The sequence below is a fragment of the Siphateles boraxobius genome, unplaced genomic scaffold (assembly GCF_051911475.1).
Source record: "Siphateles boraxobius isolate OS27281-9 unplaced genomic scaffold, OSU_SipBor_1 107, whole genome shotgun sequence".
In the NCBI taxonomy this organism is placed as follows: domain Eukaryota; kingdom Metazoa; phylum Chordata; class Actinopteri; order Cypriniformes; family Leuciscidae; genus Siphateles; species Siphateles boraxobius.
Genome location: NW_027508708.1, coordinates 1,607,501 through 1,625,000, shown reverse-complemented (window position 1 = coordinate 1,625,000; position 17,500 = coordinate 1,607,501). Strand labels below are relative to the sequence as shown.

The 17,500-nt window shown below is 59.4% G+C and overlaps 1 non-coding gene across 1 annotated transcript in view; it reads right to left on the bottom strand.

Annotated features, from left to right (window-relative positions):
- Window positions 1-530, bottom strand: part of LOC143756472 (18S ribosomal RNA) — a 1,863-nt gene extending 1,333 nt beyond the window's left edge. Inside the window, exon 1 of the ribosomal RNA XR_013210177.1 lies at window positions 1-530. This exon is cut by the window's left edge and continues 1,333 nt beyond it. This is a non-coding gene — a ribosomal RNA (18S ribosomal RNA).
- Between the last annotated feature and the right edge of the window lie 16,970 nt (window positions 531-17,500).

Here is a 17,500-nt window from a genome sequence, read left to right as displayed (position 1 = left end):
AAAGAGACCTGTATTGTTATTTTTCGTCACTACCTCTCCGTGTCGGAAATGGGTAATTTGCGCGCCTGCTGCCTTCCTTGGATGTGGTAGCCGTTTCTCAGGCTCCCTCTCCGGAATCGAACCCTGATTCCCCGTTACCCGTGGTCACCATGGTAGGCGCCGAATGTACCATCGAAAGTTGATAGGGCAGACATTCGAATGAGTCGTCGCCGCCGCGGAGGGCGCGCGATCGGCCCGAGGTTATCTAGAGTCACCAAAGCGGCCGGGGCGGCCGGAGCCGCACCCGGATGGGTTTTGGATCTGATAAATGCACGCGTCCCCGACCCCCCGAGGGGAGCCGGGTCGGCGCTCGTTTGCATGTATTAGCTCTGGAATTGCCACAGTTATCCAAGTAGCGGGTGGAGCGATCAAAGGAACCATAACTGATTTAATGAGCCATTCGCAGTTTCACTGTACCGACCGTGTGCACTTAGACCTGCATGGCTTAATCTTTGAGACAAGCATATGCTACTGGCAGGATCAACCAGGTAAGCCGCCTTGGAAGGAGAACCGCGACACGCTGGCTTCCTACACACGGGTCTCGCTCCGCCTCGTGGCCTGGGGCCCGAGGACGGCGCGGCCGCTCATAGGGCGCGTGCGGAACCCTCCTCCTCGGCAGAGGTGGGGGGTTTGTGGCCGCTGGGTCGAGGCCGTAACCGGGAAGGGTGCTTTTCGGGCGGGGAGGAGCGAGGCGTAGGTCGGTCTCGAAGACTGGACCGGGGGGTGTCGGCCACCCCGACCGTCCGATTCCGGAACCCACGCGCCCGCGTCCGCCGCCGCCGTCGCGGACATTCGTTTCAGACGGGCCATCTGAGTCTCCCGAGGTCGACGCGGCCTGCTTTCCCCGGAGGGAGGCCGCGTCTAGCGTCGACGCGCAGAGCGGGGAGGAGCAAGCTGCCCAAAGCGGTCTCGCGACCGGGCAGGGGCCGTCCCCAGGCGCGTCCAAAGTTCCAATCGACCAGGCTACCCCGAAAGTGACGGCCCGGAGGAGGGGGAGCGCTCCTCCGGACCCCGGGCAACCCGGAGGCGCCCGTTTTTTTCTCGTCCGTTGCCTTTTCTCCGATACCTTGTCCGAGCGGGGCCGTTGTCCCCTCCTCGACAAAACCCCGAAGGGCCGTTTTAGGACCGTCTTTGCTCCGACAGGAGCTCCGTCGCCGGGGACGGATTCTCACGTGCCCGAGACAGAGGCACTCTCCCCGGTCGCCAGCCGGGGAGACTCGTGTACGTGGTGACCCAGGTGAACCGCACCGTTTCGGACTCTGTCCGTTTCTTTAGGAGGATCGCCTGCCTGCCTCCTTCCGCGGGCCGCCCGCCTTCTCTCACCTTGTCCGAGCAGGGCGCTTGTCCCCTCCTCGACAAAACCCCGAAGGGCCGTTTTAGGACCGTCTTTGCTCCGACCGGAGCTCCGTCACCGCCGACGGATTCGTACGTGCCCGACACCTAGGCACTCTCCCCGGTTGCCAGCCGGAGAGTCTCGCGTACGTGGGAATCTGGGTGGACCGCACCGTTTTGGACTCTGTCCGTTTTTTTTCCTTCGCCCTTTCCTCCGTGGGCGCCCGCCCTCCGTCACCTTGTCCGAGCGGGAGCGTTTGTCGCCCTCCTCGACAAAACCCCCAAGGTCCGTTTTAGGACCGACGTCGCTCCGAAGGGAGCTCCGTCACGCGGACGGATTTGACCGTGCCCGAACCCGAGGCACTCTCCCTGGGAGTCTTCCAGGGAGGTTGGTCGTTGTGGGAATCTCGTTCGTCTGCAACGGACGGTGTCCGTTTTCAAAAAGTTTTCGGAGGTGCACCTTCCTCCGTCGCTCCAGGGGTGAGTCAAGCCCCCGGAGTCGTTTCGCCCTTTACCCAGACCGACAAGCGTATGGTACTTTTTTTTTTTTTACCTCGGGATCGACCCCGGACGGCGAACCACCACGCGCGGGTTTCCTACACACGGGTCTCGCTCCGCTCGGCCCTGGGGCTCGAGGCGGCACGGCCGCTCATAGGGCGCGTGAGGAACCGTCCGTCAGGCGGGGCCAGGGTGGGAGGCCTCTGGATCAAGGCCGTAACCGGGAAAGGTGCTTTTCGGGCGGGGAGGAGCGGGGCGAAGGTCGGGCTCGAAGACTGGACCGGGGGGTGTCGGCCACCCCGACCGTCCGATTCCGAATTCCACGCGCCCGCGTCCGCCGCCGCCGTCGCGGACATTCGTTTCAGACGGGCCATCTGAGTCTCCCGAGAGTCGACACGGCCTGCTTTCCCCGGAGGGAGGCCGCGTCTAGCGTCGACGCGCAGAGCGGGGAGGAGCAAGCTGCCCAAAGCGGTCTCGCGACCGGGCAGGGGCCGTCCCCAGGCGCGTCCAAAGTTCCAATCGACCAGGCAACCCTGACAGTGACGGCCCGAAGGAGAGGGTGCGCCCCTCCGGGCCCCAGGCAACCCGGAGGCGCCCGTCTTCCGTTAACCTTGTCCGAGAAGAGTGTGGCGACGGTCCCCCACCTCCTCTACAACACCCCTAGCGTCCGTGTTCGGACCGTCTTTGCTCCAGCAGGAGCGCCATCAAGCGTACGGATCTGACTTTGAGCAGGCCACGGTCGGGTCTGCGAGCACAGGGCTCTCGTTTGCATGCAAGATCTTGGACACTGTCCATTTTCTTACGAGGAGTGTTGTGTGTCTTTCACCCTCTGCTCGCCCAGGACGGTGCACCTTCACACACTGGATGCACGCCCAGGGCACCGGCGGTGAGTCTGGGTGTCCAAACCAGCCCCCGCGTTTACTGGAAGTCTCGCCCGCACAGAGTGCATTTTATCTGGGCTGAGCCAGACCGCTTCCCCACCCGGTCTGACCACCACGGTTCTCTGTTCCGTGGACCTCATTCGATCGGACACTGTCCGTAATTTCATTTTTCTTTCGGAGGTGCACCTTCCTCCGTCGCTCCAGGGGTGTCTCAAGCCCCTGGAGTCGTTTTGCCGTTTACCCAGACCGACGGTTCGACAAGCATATGGTTTTTGTTTTAGCCCGGGATCAAAGGAGCCCCGGGACGGACGAACCTGCGACGCGCGGGTTTCCTACACACGGGTCTCGCTCCGCTCGGGCCTGGGCTCGAGGCGGCACGGCCGCTCATAGGGCGCGTGAGGAACCGTCCGCCCGTGAGGGCGGGGGGGTGGTAGGCCTCTGGATCGAGGCCGTAACGGGGAAGGGTGCTTTTCAAAGCGGGTGGGAGGCGCGGGGCGAAGTCAGGCTCTGTGCCGTGATGGGGGGCCCCCAACGAAACCCCGCCAACCGTCAAAGCCTGACGACGGTCCCGACGTCACCGCTGCGGACATCCGTTTTCAGACGGGCCATCTGAGTCTCCCGAGGTCGACGCGGCCTGCTTTCCCCGGAGGGAGGCCGCGTCTCGAGTCGACGCGCAAAGCGGGGAGGAGCAAGCTGCCCATAGCGGTCTCGCGACCGGGCAGGGGCCGTCCCCAGGCGCGTCCAAAGTTCCAATCGACCAGTCAACCCTGACAGCGACGGCCCGAAGGAGAGGGTGCACCCCTCCGGGCCCCAGGCAACCCGGAGGCGCCCGTCTACCGTTACCTTGTCCGAGGAGAGTCTGGGTGTCCAAACCAGACCCGCGCGTTTCCTGGAAGTCTCGCCCGCACAGAGTGCACTTTATCTGGGCTGGGTCAGATCGTTTCCCAACCCGGTCTGACCACCACGGTTCTCACTTTTTCAAATTTGACTCCAGAGTCAGGCCCGCCAAGGGGACTTTGAGCTTGATTCGTGCCCAGGAAGTCTGCACCCTTCCTGGGATGCAGTTAGAGAAGAAAACCAGCAGCCGTCATTTTCCTGGAGGTTTCGTACATGCAGAGATCCACCGCCGCGGTGGTGATTGAATTCTTTCTCTCCCCAGCGCAACATGACCGGGCTTTTTTTTTTTCCTGGGGGCCCTCTCCCACCAGGACTTCCAGAGCTCCACCGCGCGCACTGTGTAATCTGGATTTTATACCCAAGCAGAGAGACTCTGAGCGGGGGGCTCATGGTGGTCTGTTAATGGGTTCTGTGTGCCCTCCACCGCACTACTTCCCCTCTCCCGATAAAGACCCCAAGGTCCGTTTTAGGACCGTCTTTTCTCCAGAAGGAGCTCCAGGGGTGTGGAGCGAATCTGAATCTGACCCAGGACGGCGCACCCTCCCTGGGATGGCCAGGGAGGTTCTGAGATCGTGGAGCTCTGATCACACGGCAACATTTTGGACTCTTGTCAATTTTTCAAATTTGACTCCAGAGTCAGGCCCGCCAAGGGGACTTTGAGCTTGATTAGTGCCCAGGAAGTCTGCACCCTTCCTGGGATGCAGTTAGGGAAGAAAACCAGCAGCCGTCATTTTCCTGGAGGTTTCGTACATGCAGAGATCCACCGCCGCGGTGGAGATTGAATTATTTCTCTCCCCAGTCAGAGCGTACCCCGGCCGGGCTTTTATTTTTTTCCCTGGGGGTCCCACCAGGACTTCCAGAGCTCCACCGTGCGCACTGTGTAATCTGGATTTTTATACCCAAGCAGAGAGACTCTGAGCGGGGGGCTCACGGAGGTCTGTTAATGGGTTCTGTGTGCCCTCCACCGCACTACTTCCCCTTCCCGATAAAGACCCCAAGGTCCGTTTTAAGACCGTCTTTTCTCCAGAAGGAGCTCCAGGGGTGGGGAGCGAATCTGAATCTGACCCAGGACGGCGCACCCTCCCTGGGATGGCCAGGGAGGTTCTGAGATCGTGGAGCTCTGATCACACGGCAACATTTTGGACTCTGTCAATTTTTCAAATTTGACTCCAGAGTCAGGCCCGCCAAGGGGACTTTGAGCTTGATTTGTGCCCAGGAAGTCTGCACCCTTCCTGGGATGCATTTAGAGAAGAAAACCAGCAGCCGTCATTTTCCTGGAGGTTTCGTACATGCAGAGATCCACCGCCGCGGTTGGAGATTGAATTATTTCTCTCCCCAGTCAGAGCGTACCCCGGCCGGGCTTTTATTTTTTTTCCCTGGGGGTCCCACCAGGACTTCCAGAGCTCCACCGTGCGCACTGTGTAATCTGGATTTTTATACCCAAGCAGAGAGACTTTGAGCGGGGGGCTCACGGAGGTCTGTTAATGGGTTCTGTGTGCCCTCCACCGCATTACTTCCCCTCCCCGATAAAGACCCCAAGGTCCGTTTCAGGACCATCTTTTCTCCAGAAGGAGCTCCAGGGGTTGGGGGCGAATCTGAATCTGAACCAGGACGGCGCACCCTCCCTGGGATGGCCAGAAAGGTCTGATACCATGGAAGCTCTGAACCCACAGCAACCTTTTGACTCCAGAGTCATGCCCGCCATGGGGGCTTTGGATTCGATTCGTGCCCAGGAAGGCTGCACCCTTCCTGGGAAGCACTTAGAGAAGTAAACCAGCAGCCGTCATTTTCCTGGATGTTTCGTACATGCAGTGATCCACCCCCGCGGTGGAGATTGAATTCTTTCTCTCCCCAGCCAGAGCACACCCCGGCCGGGCTTTTTTTTCCCCTGGGGGCCGTCTCCCACCAGGACTTCCAGAGCTCCACCGAGCGCACTGTGTAATCTGTATTTTTATACCCACGCAGAGAGACTCCGAGCGGGGCTCACGACGGTCTGTTCATGGGTTGTGCGTGCCCTCCACCGCTCTACTTCCCTTCCCCGATAAAGCCCCGAAGGTCCGTTTCAGGACCGTCTTTTCTCCAGATGGAGCTCCAGCGGGTGGCGGGCGAATCTGACTCTGGCCCAGGACGGTGCACCCTCCCTGGGCTAGCCAGGGAGGTCGTAGAGCATGGAGCTTTGAACCCACAGCAACTTTTTGGACTCGGTCAATTTTTTTCGAATTTGACTCCAGAGTCAAGCCCGCCATGGGCGTTTGAGCTTGCTTCGTGCCCAGGAAGGCTTCTCCACCTCCTCTACAAAAGCCTGAAGGGACGTTTTAGGACCGTCTTTGCTCCACACAGAGCTCCAGGGAGGGCGGGGGAATCTGACTCTTGCCCAGGACGGTGCACCCTCCCTGGGACGGCCAATGAGGTCGTAGAGCATGGAGCTCTGAACGCACCGCAACTTTTTTGGACTTTGTCATTTTCAAGAGCTTGGCTTCAGGGTCATTTTCTCCACGGGCTTTGGGCTTTATTCGTGCCCGGGAGAGGTGCGCTTTGCCTGGGATGGACTTTTTCAGAAGAACGGGCCCGTCTTTTCCTGGAGGTTTCATGTTTTTAAGAGCTCCGCCGTGGCGGAGATTGAACTCGCTCACCCAGCCAGAGTGCAGCCTCTCCGGCTTGGTCCACTGCCTTGAAGGCCCTGGAGCTTTGAGACCACAGCAACATCGTGGACTCTGTCATTTGTAAGAGCTTGTCTCCTCCACAGAAGCCCGAAGGGCCGTTTTAGGACCGTCTTTGCTCCAATATGAGCTCCAGGGAGGGCGGGCGAATATGACTCTGGCCCAGGACGGTCCACCCTCCCTGGGCTTCCCAGTGAGGTCCGAGAGCATGGAGCTCTGAACGCACCGCAACTTTTTTGGACTTTGTCATTTTCAAGAGCTTGGTTTCAGGGTCATTTTCTCCATGGGCTTTGGGCTTTATTCGTGCCCAGGAGAGGTGCGCTTTGCCTGGGAAGGACTTTTTCAGAAGAACGGGCCCGACTTTTCCTGGAGGTTTCATGTATTTAAGAGCTCCACCGTGGCGGAGATTGAACTCGCTCACCCAGCCAGAGTGCAACCTCTCCGGCTTGGTCCACTGCCTTGAAGGCCCTGGAGCTTTCAGTCCACAGCAACATCGTGGACTCTGTCATTTTTAAAGCTCGGCATTCCACCGTGGGCGTTTGAGCTTTATTCGTGCCCAGGAGAGATGCACCCACCCTGGGATGGACATTAGAGGAAAATCAGCCCGTCTTTTCCTGGAGGTTTCATGGTTTTAAGAGCTCCACCTTGGCGGAGATTTAACTCGCTCACCCAGCCAGAGTGCAACCTCTCCGGCTTGGTCCACTGCCTTGAAGGCCCTGGAGCTTTCAGACCACAGCAACATCGTGGACTCTGTCATTTGTAAGAGCTTGTCTCCTCTACAGAAGCCCGAAGGGACGTTTTAAGACCGTCTTTGCTCCACACGGAGCTCCAGGGAGGGCGGGCGAATCTGACTCTTGCCTAGGACGGTGCACCCTCCCTGGGTCGGCCAATGAGGTCTTAGAGCATGGAGCTCTGAACGCACCGCAACTTTTTGGACTTTGTCATTTTCGAGAGCTTGGCTTCAGGGTCATTTTCTCCATGGGCTTTGGGCTTTATTCGTGTCCAGGAGAGATGCACCCACCCTGGGATGGACATTAGAGGAAAATCAGCCCGTCTTTTCCTGGAGGTTTCATGGTTTTAAGAGCTCCACCTTGGCGGAGATTGAACTCGCTCACCCAGCCAGAGTGCAACCTCTCCGGCTTGGTCCACTGCCTTGAAGGCCCTGGAGCTTTCAGACCACAGCAACATCGTGGACTCTGTCATTTGTAAGAGCTTGTCTCCTCTACAGAAGCCCGAAGGGACGTTTTAAGACCGTCTTTGCTCCACACGGAGCTCCAGGGAGGGCGGGCGAATCTGACTCTTGCCCAGGACGGTGCACCCTCCCTGGGTCGGCCAATGAGGTCTTAGAGCATGGAGCTCTGAACGCACCGCAACTTTTTGGACTTTGTCATTTTCGAGAGCTTGGCTTCAGGGTCATTTTCTCCATGGGCTTTGGGCTTTATTCGTGTCCAGGAGAGATGCACCCACCCTGGGATGGACATTAGAGGAAAATCAGCCCGTCTTTTCCTGGAGGTTTCATGGTTTTAAGAGCTCCACCTTGGCGGAGATTGAACTCGCTCACCCAGCCAGAGTGCAACCTCTCCGGCTTGGTCCACTGCCTTGAAGGCCCTGGAGCTTTCAGACCACAGCAACATCGTGGACTCTGTCATTTGAAAGAGCTTGTCTCCTCTACAGAAGCCCAAAGGGACGTTTTAGGACCGTCTTTGCTCCATACGGAGCTCCAGGGAGGGCGGGCGAATCTGACTCTTGCCCAGGACGGTGCACCCTCCCTGGGTCGGCCAATGAGGTCTTAGAGCATGGAGCTCTGAACGCACCGCAACTTTTTGGACTTTGTCATTTTCGAGAGCTTGGCTTCAGGGTCATTTTCTCCATGGGCTTTGGGCTTTATTCGTGTCCAGGAGAGATGCACCGACCCTGGGATGGACATTAGAGGAAAATCAGCCCGTCTTTTCCTGGAGGTTTCATGGTTTTAAGAGCTCCACCTTGGCGGAGATTGAACTCCCTCACCCAGCCAGAGTGCAACCTCTCCGGCTTGGTCCACTGCCTTGAAGGCCCTGGAGCTGTCAGACCACAGCAACATCGTGGACTCTGTCATTTGAAAGAGCTTGTCTCCTCTACAGAAGCCCAAAGGGACGTTTTAAGACCGTCTTTGCTCCATACGGAGCTCCAGGGAGGGCGGGCGAATCTGACTCTTGCCCAGGACGGTCCACCCTCCCTGGGCTTCCCAGTGAGGTCCGAGAGCATGGAGCTCTGAAAGAGCCGCAACTTTTTTGGACTTTGTCATTTTCGAGAGCTTGGTTTCAGGGTCATTTTCTCCATGGGCTTTGGGCTTTATTCGTGCCCAGGAGAGGTGCACCCACCCTGGGATGGACATTAGAGGAAAATCAGACCGTCTTTTCCTGGAGGTTTCATGGTTTTAAGAGCTCCACCGTGGCGGAGATTGAACTCGCTCACCCAGCCAGAGTGCAACCTCTCCGGCTTGGTCCACTGCCTTGAAGGCCCTGGAGCTTTCAGACCACAGCAACATCGTGGACTCTGTCATTTGAAAGAGCTTGTCTCCTCTACAGAAGCCCAAAGGGACGTTTTAGGACCGTCTTTGCTCCATACGGAGCTCCAGGGAGGGCGGGCGAATCTGACTCTTGCCCAGGACGGTCCACCCTCCCTGGGCTTCCCAGTGAGGTCCGAGAGCATGGAGCTCTGAAAGAGCCGCAACTTTTTTGGACTTTGTCATTTTCGAGAGCTTGGTTTCAGGGTCATTTTCTCCATGGGCTTTGGGCTTTATTCGTGCCCAGGAGAGGTGCACCCACCCTGGGATGGACATTAGAGGAAAATCAGACCGTCTTTTCCTGGAGGTTTCATGGTTTTAAGAGCTCCACCGTGGCGGAGATTGAACTCGCTCACCCAGCCAGAGTGCAACCTCTCCGGCTTGGTCCACTGCCTTGAAGGCCCTGGAGCTTTCAGACCACAGCAACATCGTGGACTCTGTCATTTGAAAGAGCTTGTCTCCTCTACAGAAGCCCAAAGGGACGTTTTAGGACCGTCTTTGCTCCATACGGAGCTCCAGGGAGGGCGGGCGAATCTGACTCTTGCCCAGGACGGTCCACCCTCCCTGGGCTTCCCAGTGAGGTCCGAGAGCATGGAGCTCTGAAAGCACCGCAACTTTTTTGGACTTTGTCATTTTCAAGAGCTTGGTTTCAGGGTCATTTTCTCCATGGGCTTTGGGCTTTATTCGTGCCCAGGAGAGGTGCACCCACCCTGGGATGGACATTAGAGGAAAATCAGACCGTCTTTTCCTGGAGGTTTCATGGTTTTAAGAGCTCCACCGTGGCGGAGATTGAACTCGCTCACCCAGCCAGAGTGCAACCTCTACGGCTTGGTCCACTGCCTTGAAGGCCCTGGAGCTTTCAGTCCACAGCAACATCGTGGACTCTGACATTTTTAAAGCTCGGCATTCCACCGTGGGCGTTTGAGCTTTATTCGTGCCCAGGAGAGATGCACCCACCCTGGGATGGACATTAGAGGAAAATCAGCCCGTCTTTTCCTGGAGGTTTCATGTTTTTAAGAGCTCCACCGTGGCGGAGATTGAACTCGCTCACCCAGCCAGAGTGCAACCTCTCCGTTTTGGTCCACTGCCTTGAAGGCCCTGGAGCTTTGAGACCACAGCAACATCGTGGACTTTGTCATTCAAAAGAGTTTGTCTCCTCTACAGAAGCCCAAAGGGACGTTTTAGGACCGTCTTTGCTCCACACGGAGCTCCAGGGAGGGCGGGAGAATCTGACTCTTGCCCAGGACGGTGCACCCTCCCTGGGACGGCCAATGAGGTCGTAGAGCATGGAGCTCTGAACGCACCGCAACTTTTTTGGACTTTGTCATTTTCAAGAGCTTGGCTTCAGGGTCATTTTCTCCATGGGCTTTGGGCTTTATTCGTGCCCAGGAGAGATGCACCCACCCTGGGATGGACTTTAGAGGAAAATCAGACCGTCTTTTCCTGGAGGTTTCATGGTTTTAAGAGCTCCACCGTGGCGGAGATTAAACTCGCTCACCCAGCCAGAGTGCAACCTCTACGGCTTGGTCCACTGCCTTGAAGGCCCTGGAGCTTTCAGTCCACAGCAACATCGTGGACTCTGTCATTTTTAAAGCTCGGCATTCCACCGTGGGCGTTTGAGCTTTATTCGTGCCCAGGAGAGATGCACCCACCCTGGGATGGACATTAGAGGAAAATCAGCCCGTCTTTTCCTGGAGGTTTCATGGTTTTAAGAGCTCCACCTTGGCGGAGATTGAACTCGCTCACCCAGCCAGAGTGCAACCTCTACGGCTTGGTCCACTGCCCTGAAGGTCCTGGAGCTTTGAGACCACAGCAACATCGTGGACTCTGTCATGTTTAAAGCCTGGCATTTGAGCTTTTATTCGTGCCCAGGAGAGCTGCACCTCACCTGGGATTCAGATTTTTAGAAAATCAGCCCGTCTCTTCCTGGATGTTTCATGTTTTTTCCAGTTACTCCCCAGCCAGAGTGCAGTCTCTCTGGCTTTGCTCTCTGCCTTGAAGGGGCCCTGGTGCTCAGGACTCCCAGTGATCCAACTCGGTCATTTTCAACCTCCCTCCCCAGCCAGGGTGCCACCTGGCTGGGCTTGGATTGCTCCCGGAGGCCCTCTCCCTCCAGGGCTCCATGGCACTGGCAAAATTCAGATTTTATCCCACCCAACCAGAGTGCCACCTGGGCTGGGCTTGGATTGCTCCTGGAGGCCCTCTCCCTCCAGGGCTCCATGGCACTGGCAAAATTCAGATTTTATCCCACCCAACCAGAGTGCCACCTGGGCTGGGCTTGGATTGCTCCTGGAGGCCCTCTCCCTCCAGAGCTCCATGGCACTGGCAAAATTCAGATTTTATCCCACCCAACCAGAGTGCCACCTGGGCTGGGCTTGGATTGCTCCTGGAGGCCCTCTCCCTCCAGAGCTCCATGGCACTGGCAAAATTCAGATTTTATCCCACCCAACCAGAGTGCCACCTGGGCTGGGCTTGGATTGCTCCTGGAGGCCCTGTCCCTCCAGAGCTCCATGGCACTGGCAAAATTCAGATTTTATCCCACCCAACCAGAGTGCCACCTGGGCTGGGCTTGGATTGCTCCTGGAGGCCCTCTCCCTCCAGAGCTCCATGGCACTGGCAAAATTCAGATTTTATCCCACCCAACCAGAGTGCCACCTGGCTGGGCTTGGATTGCTCCTGGAGGCCCTGTCCCTCCAGAGCTCCATGGCACTGGCAAAATTCAGATTTTATCCCACCCAACCAGAGTGCCACCTGGGCTGGGCTTGGATTGCTCCTGGAGGCCCTCTCCCTCCAGAGCTCCATGGCACTGGCAAAATTCAGATTTTATCCCACCCAACCAGAGTGCCACCTGGCTGGGCTTGGATTGCTCCTGGAGGCCCTGTCCCTCCAGAGCTCCATGGCACTGGCAAAATTCAGATTTTATCCCACCCAACCAGAGTGCCACCTGGGCTGGGCTTGGATTGCTCCTGGAGGCCCTCTCCCTCCAGAGCTCCATGGCACTGGCAAAATTCAGATTTTATCCCACCCAACCAGAGTGCCTCCTGGCTGGGCTTGGATTGCTCCTGGAGGCCCTGTCCCTCCAGAGCTCCATGGCACTGGCAAAATTCAGATTTTATCCCACCCAACCAGAGTGCCACCTGGGCTGGGCTTGGATTGCTCCTGGAGGCCCTCTCCCTCCAGAGCTCCATGGCACTGGCAAAATTCAGATTTTATCCCACCCAACCAGAGTGCCACCTGGCTGGGCTTGGATTGCTCCTGGAGGCCCTGTCCCTCCAGAGCTCCATGGCACTGGCAAAATTCAGATTTTATCCCACCCAACCAGAGTGCCACCTGGGCTGGGCTTGGATTGCTCCTGGAGGCCCTCTCCCTCCAGAGCTCCATGGCACTGGCACAATTCAGATTTTATCCCACCCAGAGTGCCTCCTGGCTGGGCTTGGATTGGATTGCTCCTGGAGGCCCTCCGAGGGTGGTGGTGGTGTGTGTGTGTGTGTGTGTGTGTGTGTGTGTGTGTGTGTGTGTGTGTGTGTGCCTCCACCACACTCCCTCGCCATACAACCCCTGTGGTCAGTTTTAGGACCGTCTCGGCTCCAGACGAGGCACCCGGGGCGGCGGGCGAACCTGCGTCTGGCCCAGGACGGACCGACCTCTTCGGGGCTGGTCGGGAAGGACCGAGCGCCTGGGTCTTCCGGTCACCGCCAACGTTTGGCACTTAGGTTTTGGAGCGAGCTCGGCTCTGGAGCTCAGCCAACCCCACCGAGGAGGACCGAGCCGTGCCCAGGGATCGAGCCACCCGGGGCGGGCGAGAGACCTCCGTGGAGAGACGAGCCCCCAGGGCCAAGCCACGCTCCCAGGGAGAAAGGGGGGCAAGCGCGCGCGCACACACACACACACACACACACTCCCCTTCTCCCCATAACCCAAATGGCTCGTTGCAGGACACCCTTTGCTCCGGCAGTTCCTCCAGAACCGCGGGGCTGGGCGCTTTAAGCCGGGTATGAAGCACCGAGCTCGGCCCGCGGGCGGGCCGCCGACGAGCGCCTGCAGTTTGCAGGATGGTAACCCACTGCAAACGGCTTTAAACGGCCGTAACTCGGCGAAGCCGCGTCCGATCGACGCCAAATTTTTATCGTGTTTAGAGCGGGACGAGAGCTTTCCAACGAGACCACCCGCAGCTCCGGGGGCCCCCGGGGGCCCGAGATACAGCGCCGCGAAAGCGAAAAACGCGAATATCTCGGCGAAAACTCGACGGATTCGGCGGGCACCGAGCTCGTTGGAAGCGTCTAGTCGAGACGAACAAAACGGTACCGGTTTGGTGAATTTTGGTGGTGTTTTCGCGGAGATATCGGCCGAAAACCACCGGGCGCGCTTCAAAATGGCGGCCGCCGATGACGTCACGGCCTCGGAACAAAATCGCCCGTATCTCGGGAACGCGAAGACCCAGAGAGCTCAAATTCGGGTGAGGGGGTCCCAGTAGGGCCCTTGCTCGAACCCTGGAGTGACGGGCCTCGGGAGCGCCCCCTACGGGATCGCCGTTCGCTGGGACCCCCGACTTTGGACGGCTGTAACTCGGGGACCCGGGCGAGTTGGACCTCGGGGGTGGGCTCTTTCGAAAGGCCTCGTCCGGCACTACGATCTATTAGAGTTTGGGGAATATTGGGCCGGGGGTTCCCGAGATATAAGCCCGTAAAGGTGCGCCTTTGACCGGGCGTAACTCCCTGGCCCGACGGCCCTCGGGGACGTGGGTGGGCTCGTTGGATAGGCCCCCTCGAGCCCTACGAGCGACCCGAGTTTGGAATTTTTTCGCCGCGTGCTTGTCGAGATATTCGCGAAAAACAAAAAATTTCCCCACCACGCTGCGCTCGTGGCTGACACCCACGTCTCCGACGGGACTCCCGGGACCGCGGGGGGCGACCTGACCGTGCCCGAGAAAGGTGAACCTTCCCGGGACCGCCGCCAGAGCCTCAGGGGCCCCGGAAGTCCCGGCCCACTGCAGGTTTTGGACTCTGAGGCGTTTTTCGGACCGGGAAAAGGGCACCGACTTTGGGCGGCTGTGGCTCGGGGACCCGGCCGCCTAGAGACTCCAAACTCGGGTCAAAGTAGGGTCTCGGTGGGCCCCTTCCGACGAGCCCGCCCCGGAGCTCCGGTGCCCCCCGGTCCCGGAGAAAAGTGGCCCGACGGGACGGCGCGCGCCTCGGAAGGAAAGGTCCCAGGGGCCCGGGGAGGCTGGGTCAGAGGGGGCCCGGAGGGATCCCCCGACCCCCGAAAGGGCGAGACTCTGGGACCTCCCCTTCCCGAGATACGGGCCGCTTTTTCAAAAAGTCCCTCGCGCGTTACCGGGCCTATCTCGGGACCGGGGGGTCCCAGAGGCCGGGGACGGCGGGTGGTGAGGGGACCCCGGGGGACCCTACTTCTCCCGCCGTCTCGAACCCCGGGGACCTCCCGGTCCCGAGATACGGCCACTTCCTGTCCGGATTCGACCGGGCGTAACTCGGAGAGGAGGCCGAGTTGGGGCTCCGGACTCTGGGGGTGGGGGGAGTACGACGAGACCCCCCGACACCGGGCGTAAGGGGGCCGGACTCTGCTCGGTTCCCGAGATACGGTCACTTCCTGTCCAGGTTTGATCGGGCGTATCTCGAAAAGTAAGCCGAGTTGGGACTCCAAACTCTGGGCGTGGGGGGTGCTCGAGGACACCCCCCTGTGCCCAGCGTACGGAGCCCCAACTCGGCTTGGTTCCAGAGATATGCCACCTCAAATTTGGAACTTTGACCGGACCTAACTCGAAAAGTAAGCCGAGTTGGGGCTCCATACTCTGGGCGTGGGGGGTGCTCGAGGACACCCCCCTGTGCCCCGCGTATGGAGCCCCAACTCGGCTTGGCTCCAGAGATATGCCACCTCAAATTCTGAACTTTGACCGGACCTAACTCGAAAAGTAAGCCGAGTTGGGGCTCCATGCTCCGGGCGTGGGGGGTGCTCGATGACACCCCTCTGTGCCCAGCGTATGGAGCCCCAACTCGGCTCGGTTCCCGAGATACGCTCACTTCCTGTCCAGGTTTGACCGGGCGTATCTCGAAAAGTAAGCCGAGTTGGGACTCCAAACTGTGGGCGTGGGGGGTGCTCGAGGACATCCCCCTGTGCCCAGCGTATGGAGCCCCAAATCGGCTTGGTTCCGGAGATGTGCCACCTCAAATTCTGAACTTTGACCGGACCTAACTCGAAAAGTTAGCCGAGTTGGGGCTCCATACTCTGGGCGTGGGGGGACCACTATGAGACCCCCCTGTGCCCAGAGTATGGAGCCCCAACTCGGCTTGGTTCCAGAGATGTGCCACCTCAAAGTTGGAACTTTGACCGGACCTAACTCGAAAAGTTAGCCGAGTTGGGGCTCCATACTCTGGGCGTGGGGGGACCACTATGAGACCCCCCCGTGCCCAGAGTATGGAGCCCCAACTCGGCTTCAGCACTGAGATACACCGGTTCAAACAAATGCACTCTGGTCAACCCTACCTTAAGAGAGTCCCAGTTAGTCCCACCGTTTACCCGGCTCCGGGAACCGGACGATTTGGGGCTCCAGACTCTGGGCGTGGGGGGGCGACCCGCGTCCCCAGAGTTCGGAGGCCCGACTCGGCTCGGCTCCAGAGATACGCCACCTCAAAAGTTGGAACTTTGACCGGACGTAACTATAAAAGTAAGCCGAGTTGGGGCTCCATACTCTGGGCGTGGGGGGTGCTCGAGGAGACCCCCCTGTGCCCAGAGTATGGAGCTCCAATTCGGCGTGGTTTCCGAGATACGCCCGGTCAAACCTGGACAGGAAGTGGCCGTATCTCGGAATCGGAATGTCCCAGGAGCTGGGGACGGTGGGGTCTGAAGGGGCCCTATGGGCCCTCCCCATGCCCGGAGTATGGAGCTCCAAGTCGGCGTGGTTTTCGAGATACACCCGGTCAAAGTCCCATCTCTGACCGAGCATAACTCAGGAACCAAGCCGATTTGGGGCTCCATACTCTGGGGTCATGGGGGGCCCAAGGGTGCCTCCCCATGCCCGGAGTATGGAGCCCCAAGTCGGCGTGGTTTCTGAGATACACCCGGTCAAAGTCCCATATCTGACCGGGCGTAACTCGGGAACCAAGCCGACTTGGGGCTCCATACTCTGGGGTCATATAGCACAACGATCTGATGTACATTACAGATATTAATTATGCAAAATTGGCATAAAATCAAACTGTCCACAAAGAGCTCCGTCAAATAAGTTGCAGGTGGGATGCTGTTTTCGACTTAGACATTTTCAGCGGGTGAATCCCTGTAAAGAATTGGGGATTTTTCATCATATGTGATGAAGTCCCCAATTCCTGACAGGGATTCACCCGACTCGGAGAACCAGAGCTCCGGGCAGGGACCCACACCTAGGTCCACCCTCCGCCCGACTCGGAGAACCAGAGCTCCGGCCGTGGACACCCACCTTGGTCCACCCTCATACCCGCCTCAGGGAACCAGGGACCCGGCCTGGGACCCCCACAACACCACACCCTCTGCCCGGCTCGGAGAACCAGAGCTCCGGCCGTGGACACCCACCTTGGTCCACCCTCATACCCGCCTCAGGGAACCAGGGACCCGGCCTGGAACCCCCACGACGCCACACCCTCTGCCCAGAGTGAGAGAGCCAGAGCTCCGGGCAGGGACCCCCACCCTGACCCAACCACTGCCCGACTCGGAGAACCACAACTCCGGGCAGGGACCCACACCTAGGTCCACCCTCCGCCCCACTCGGAGAACCAGAGCTCCGGCCGTGGACACCCACCTTGGTCCACCCTCATACCCGCCTCAGGGAACCAGGGACCCGGCCTGGAACCCCCACAACGCCACACCCTCTGCCCGACTCGGAGAACCAGAGCTGCTGCACGGCCCCGGCCTCCACCCTCACCTGAGCACCGGCCGAACCCGGGGGTCCCACACTTAAGCCCGGGCATTACTGTCACAGCCAACACCGCGCCTCCAGAGAACCGGGCCACTGGTAACCCAAGATCGACTTAGGCTATGGCGGCCCGAGGAGAGTACCGGGGTGGAGGAGGGACCCACCCGGCTCTCCCGTCCGCCTCTGGGAACCAGGGGCCCGGCCTTGGACCCCCACCTTGGTCCACCCTCTAGCCAGACTCGGAGAACCAGAGCTCCGGGCAGGGACCCCCGCCTTGGTCCACCCTCTGCCAGACTCGGAGAACCAGAGCTCCGGGCAGGGACCCCCGCCTTGGTCCACCCTCTGCCAGACTCGGAGAACCAGAGCTCCGGGCAGGGACCCCCGCCTTGGTCCACCCTCTAGCCAGACTCGGAGAACCAGAGCTCCGGGCAGGGACCCCCACCTTGGTCCACCCTCTAGCCAGACTCGGAGAACCAGAGCTCCGGGCAGGGACCCCCGCCTTGGTCCACCCTCTAGCCAGACTCGGAGAACCAGAGCTCCGGGCAGGGACCCCCACCTTGGTCCACCCTCTAGCCAGACTCGGAGAACCAGAGCTCCGGGCAGGGACCCCCGCCTTGGTCCACCCTCTGCCCGACTCGGAGAACCAGAGCTCCGGGCAGGGACCCCCGCCTTGGTCCACCCTCTGCCCGACTCGGAGAACCAGAGCTCCGGCTGTGGACCCCCGCCTAGGTCCACCCTCCGCCCG